We start from the raw sequence: 6597 nt of genomic DNA, 5'->3' as shown, positions 1-6597 counted from the left end.
TGACTTTGGAACACAGGAATTCGGGGATTCGGACGGATATAATTGGTTAGGTCGAGCGCATTCATTCGTAAGATATTTATCGATTTGATAAAGTTTTGAAAAATAATGTCTCAATTAGATATACAACCCGGTCTAAAAGATTGGATCTGGCGTCAAGACGTCACTGCGACGCATGGGTACGGTGTGCAAAAAAGCATCGTTAAGAATATTTAGGCATGAAACTTAAAATGTTAAAAACTCTGGGTATTCTATGTAAGTATTGTCTTAGTTTGGCGTTTATCATACATTGAAATTGAAAAAAACGAGGTCCATTCTTTTAGTAACCGGTTTGTACCTACCTATTTTAGTTTTTTTTTTTACCTTATTTAAAAGATATGCAAATCGCTGAAGTCTTCTCGGTAAAACGAAAATCAAATAGTTCCCACGGGATTTTAAAAACCTAAATCCACGCGGGTGAAATCAGGGCATCGTCTAGCTGTTATATAAAAAAAAGTAAATTAAAATCGGTTCATTCGTTTAGGCGCTACGATGCCACAGACAGATACACAGATACACAGATACACAGACACACAGATACACAGATACACAAGTCAAACTTATAACACCCCTCTTTTTGGGTCGGGGGTTAAAAACAATAATTGTCCTGACTGACTGACTGACTGATCTATCAACGTAGAGCTGAAACTACTCGAAGGATCGGGCTAAAATTTGGCATGCAGATAACATGACGTATAGATACCGCTAAGAAAAGATTTTTGAAAATTCAAACCCCCATACCCCTAAGGGGGTAAAATGGGGGTTTGAAATTTGTGTAGTCAACCCGGACAAAGTCGCTGGCCTAAGCTAGTTAAGATATAGGACAAAAATATAAATAGCTACAAATTCTTATTTAAAACCAGGCTATTAGTTTCGCGATAATTTACAATACTAAGTAGGTACATTTTAACAAGTTTTCAAATGACGCTGGAAAAGCCATTACTTTACTGAAATTAAACTACGTTAGTAAAACTGGCATGTGTCAATCTTCATCAGCTAGGTATAAAGAATTAAAGCTGTGTAATTCTAACAAATCCGTGAGACAAGGGTCCAAGTCCCGAGAGTGACAGTAATTGTACCAAACTTCGGAGTTAAGACGCTTTAAAATTTTAAACAATCGTATTAGAAATTAGAATACCCATTTATCTTAAGCTGGGTACAGAGAAGTTACAGACAGAGCGAACGAGAGCAAACTTTTTTATTCTGATCCATGTTAGCCCTTGACTACGATTTCACCTGATGGTAAGTGATGATGCAGTCTAAGATATAAGCGGGCTAACTTGGAAGGGGTATGGCATACCCCTGATCGGTTTCTCCGCCGCCTTGCACCGGAACGCGAAATCGTTTGTCGGCAAGGATTCGCTGGTAGGGGACAACCACTACACGCTATCCACGACCGAAGCCTCCAACCAGATCAAACCAGAGAGAAAATTATGATTTCACAAATTGCCCAGGAATCAATTTTTTTACCGGAAATAAAGCTTTTAAAAAAAAAAAAATTAGCCATTTTAATCACGACTAACATTCCCCTTTCCCCTCCAACTAAGCGTAAAGCTTGTGCTAGGAGTGGGTACGACAATAGTGCAAGCTGTTACTAATAGGGACGAAATGAAAATGTATGGTATGTTATATGCTAGATGTTTTTTGGTTAAGAGTCTACTACTAGGCTATTATACCTACTGATCGATTTGCTGTTATGCACTGAGAAGTTCCATCTTCTATTCCTGAAACCATTCATCAAATCTTCACCAAACTAACATAGCAACGTATTAATGCACCTTACTCACAACCTGCACGGGGAAGCTGGAAGAAATCTCTGTTTAGAGATAAGCATTTCTTACGTACATATCTTAATCTATACTAATATTATAAAGAGGAAACCTTTGTATTTTTGTATGTTTGTATTGAATAGGCTCAAAAACTACTGGACCGATTTCAACATTTCTTTTACCATTACTTAGAGGGATTCTTCCGAATCCGTATAGGCTATATTTTATCCCGGAAAATAGATAGGATTTTTCGTGGTAGTATCCACCCGTGCGAAGCCGGGGCGGGTCGCTAGTTTATCATAACTTTGTAACTACAATTTTGGTACATGAAAAATAAATATAAAATATATATAGCATCAACCTGACAGTGCAAACTTGTAAAGAAAAAGGAATAATTGTGAAAATCAGTTCAATTTTTACGGAGTTATGGAGTAAAATCATTAAAAACAATTGATGCCGTATCCCAAAGAATTCGTAATTTTTTTCGGGATAAAAACTACTTTATATGTTAACCCGGTACTAAATTTCATTTAAATCCGTTCAGTTGTTTTCGCGTGTTGCACGTACAGACAGACAGACGGACAAAAAATACCAAAAAAAATGTTTTGGGGTCTACATGGATAATAAAATCCTCTGATCAAAATTTTCGAAATATATTTAATGTACAGAAATCGTCCATTTACAGTTTTATTTCAAGTATAGGTATAAATACATTTCTTAATTTTAGACAACAATGACACCATAAATCTTGGCTACCACAAATAAAAGAATAACCAACCCCAAGTTTGGTACAAAACTATTGTAACAAAACATTCCTGGTTCTTAGCTAAGTTGACTGAAAAAAAGTTTGGATGTGCGCCAAAGTTCAAACAATGAACTAAACGAAAAGTATTTACAGAATACATCACAGAATTCTAAATCAAGTAATAGAAATAGTATCTGCTACATTCAAAAGCGAAAAAGCGAGGTGTGTCGCCGATTTTTAGATGTACCAAAAAATTTATGTACCTCGTAGTGTGATTCCCGTGAAAGATATGAGCACTTGGAGAATTTGTTTAAAAACTCAATGTGACAACCCTGCAAACAGCTGCTCGTGGAAATGAACTCGTAAAAACTTCTGTGAACTCGAACAATCATTTATACGTTTGCCAAGTAGCAGGGACAACGAAAAAAATGTATGGATGAGGACTTAGAGAATTTTTTCTTATCACCAGGTGATATAGCAGTAACGGGCTAACTTATATCTGAATTAAAAAACCGGCCAAGTGCGAGTCAGACTCGCGCACCGAGGGTTCCGTACTCGGGTATTTTTTCCGACATTTACCATGATAAATCAAAAACTATTATGCATAAAAATAAACAAAATCTGTTTTAGAATATGCAGGTAAAGCCCTTTCATATGATATCCCACTTGGTAGCTTACTTTGAAAATTCAAACACTTTTTTTTTTTGGGAATGTAACCACAAATCCATGGTTTTCAGATTTATTCCTTTACTTGTGCTATAAGACCTACCTACTTCAACGGGAAGTATCCTATAGGTTTTCTTGACAGACACGACAGACAGACAACAAAGTGATCATAATTATAAGGGTTCCGTTTTTCCTTTTGAGGTACGGAACCCTAAAAAGATAATGCTATTAATCGCGGTGTAAAGTCTCCTACAAAATTTGCTTGTATTATTTATCAAACATGTTGTAGACCTCAATCTGAAGGAGCAGTCTCTTCCTTCTTGTGGAAGGAAAATTAAACTCATTAGCGAACGTTGATTAACTTGAAAGTTACGTACGCCCTTTCACTTTGTTTGCTTTGCGGCAACGTTCCGCTAAGCAGCTTCGCGAGTTTCAAATTATGCAACTTGCTTTAATTAAAACTGGCAACTCTGTCTACTTTGTGAGTCCTTTCGAACAATCAACTATTAACTTGAGTAATTGGTGCTCTTTTTTTCTTTCCTTTGAGCAGGTTTCCGCACTTAAATGTTTCCATCTGTTGTGCGTGTGTTGCCCCTCCCGAAGTCTTCACTCCAGCCATCCAAGCTCGCTCCAGAAGCCGAGTAGACCACCCAGGTTGCCGAGGGCTTCACGAAGTGAGTTTGGAGTATCCAGATGGCGTTCTCGTTGTTCTGCCATGCCCATGCACTCCAGGAGCATGTGTGTCGGTGTTTCATCGACCTCCATATAGGCCCTATACTGTAGGTGATAATTTGTGCTCCGCGAAATTCAAATTTTACTTGGTTTTTCGCAATTTGTAAACTAATACGACAAAGTAGGCTTATGGCACTTTAATTGCGGCAATGGCAGTATCATCCTCACAGGTTTATATAAAAATCTTTATTTTGAAAGGGTCCAGTTTAAGAAATTATAGCTCTAGTATCGACTAATTTGTGAGTTATAGTCGATACTAGAGCTAATTTCTTAAACTAGACCCTTTAAGGAAAACCTGGACCTTGCGAAAAACCAAGTAAAATTTGAATTTCGCGGGCTGACCCGTCGCTTGCCCCTTAAATAAATCTATCTAAGTATATAAAACCTATATAACATGACATTGGCTGGCAAAAAGAGGATTGGTGCTCTTAAACAAACATCTTTTTTGCCAGCCGATGACATGTTATGCCTTGATTGCAGTCTCAGAGACCAGTCCAAATGACTGGCTGCGTGTAGTGTCTACCACTAAAAGCCCAGTCTGTGGCAAGAAAAAATCGTAAGTCTATGGTGGCAACACAAAAGCGAAAAATTCGTGGGCGTACCACTAGCACTTTAATTGGTTTTGAAATGAATTCTTCTATTATTTATACTGTTTTATAACATAAAAAGCTATTCGGCCTTTTATCTTTAAGCGCGTTGATTTACAAACGCCTGAAGCATCCAGTTATATAGAATTCGTGCAAATATTTATGTAATTTGATTTGTGTTTTGACGCTTAACATCTGGTTAAATTAATTCCGTGAAACGCTGAATGGGAAAGTTTTGTTATCAAAATAAACTTTTCTCTCTCTGCGTGGTAAGCCTCATTGCTGAAAGTCCCTTATTCGTTAATCCATTATGGTAGAGGTTTTCTTAAGATAATGCCATTATTATCCCAAGAAGCCTTTGGAGCGTCAATAGCTCAACGGTTAAGGAGCGAACTGAATTCCGAAAGGTCGGCGGTTCAAACCCCACCCGTTGCACTATTGTCGTACCCAATCCTGGCACAAGCTTGACGCTTAATTGGACGGGAAAGGGGAGTATTAGTCATGATTAGCATTGCTAGTATTCTTTTAAAACAAAAAAGAGACCTCTACCTTTTAATAGGGTAGTTGGGTAGAGTACTAGAATTCCCAGATCCTTCCACAAAGATCAATACATTTATTTCAAAATAGGTTTCACATTCACACTACACTTTTTGAATGTCAATTAATTAAGTAGGTAGCTGTTAAATAGATCTATAGTGGATTACATGATTAGCAAGCTGAAATGACAGTACCTAAGTAAGCATGTCATGCCTGTCGAAGAAAAGGAAACGCCCTTCCGGCATCAGTTTCTTCCACTTTTGATATAAGGTACCCTCAAGTCAAGAGTGAATAGGCATCTCCTAGGCAAGCGCACTCCATCTTAGGCTGCATCATCACTTGCCAGCAAGTCTGCTTGCAGCCAAGCGTTAGTCTATACTTTAAAAAAAGTCATCTAGATACTAATAATAATATCCACCAATAATACCAAAATCACAATTACTTATCACGACTCATGCGACATTCGAACTGTTTAATGTTTCCCAAATTTCCGTAGAAACGTGATATTTAGCAGATGATTGTATAAACAACAGATTTGCTTTGAGATTACTAAATTGTTGTGCCAACAGTTCGGATTACTGTTTTGATTTACTGGATTTCTGGTAATGAGTTAGGTACCATTCGCACTTCGTCACTATAGAATTCGAGCATTGAGACGCAATAACTTTTAAATTGAAACACACAAATTTAACTGGTTTTTTTATATTGTTAGAGACCTGAAGAGTGCTACTTTTAATTACAGAAATCCAAAAGCTCCCACAGGATTTTTCAAATCCTAATCCACACGGGCAAAATCTCGGACACTTCAGGATATTTGGAAATTCCGCCCTGTCGCCGATTTTCTAAACTCCACTCAACCGAAGACGGGACGAGTCAGTTAGTTTACTAATAATAATCACTAATTCACAAATCAACAAACAATTTACTTACGAGTACAATGAGTTAGTTACTATAGGTACTATATTTTATCCGAATCCGCAAAAATTCAGACCGTCTAAAAATAAATTTTTATGTCAACGTTCTACCCCAAATAGGTACCAAAATTTCAGGTTTGTAATTCATTTCGTGTATGAGAGAGACCCGTGATACGCGGACAGACAAACAGACAGACAGCAGAGTGACATTAACAATGTTTTACCTTTTTGTAAGCCTAAAAAGTAGCCTATCTTTCTCCAAAGTCTCGATAAATTCGATCCAAAAATTTAGCAACAATGTAACAAACGACATGGACTTTCAATCACTAAACGAAAAATATAGTTCGGAGACAGCATCATAAATATGTAAAGTTCAATCTTCAGCGGAATTGCATTTCTGAATAAGTTCTCGTACTCGAATGTTGCCGCCACAGTATTTAATTAAAATAATAGAAATGGTATAGATCTGACCGAGTTTATTGTAGGCTTATTTTCAGACCAGCGCGGGGTATTGAATTTTGTTGGTTCTAATGTAGAACCAACCAAATGAGTTGCTTTGGAGCTGCTTCACTGAGCGATATAAAAATACTATAACGTACATAACGTTGAAA

Source organism: Maniola jurtina, chromosome 25, assembly GCF_905333055.1.
Source record: "Maniola jurtina chromosome 25, ilManJurt1.1, whole genome shotgun sequence".
Taxonomy (NCBI): Eukaryota; Metazoa; Arthropoda; class Insecta; order Lepidoptera; family Nymphalidae; genus Maniola; species Maniola jurtina.
Note: the sequence above shows the minus strand (reverse complement) of the source record.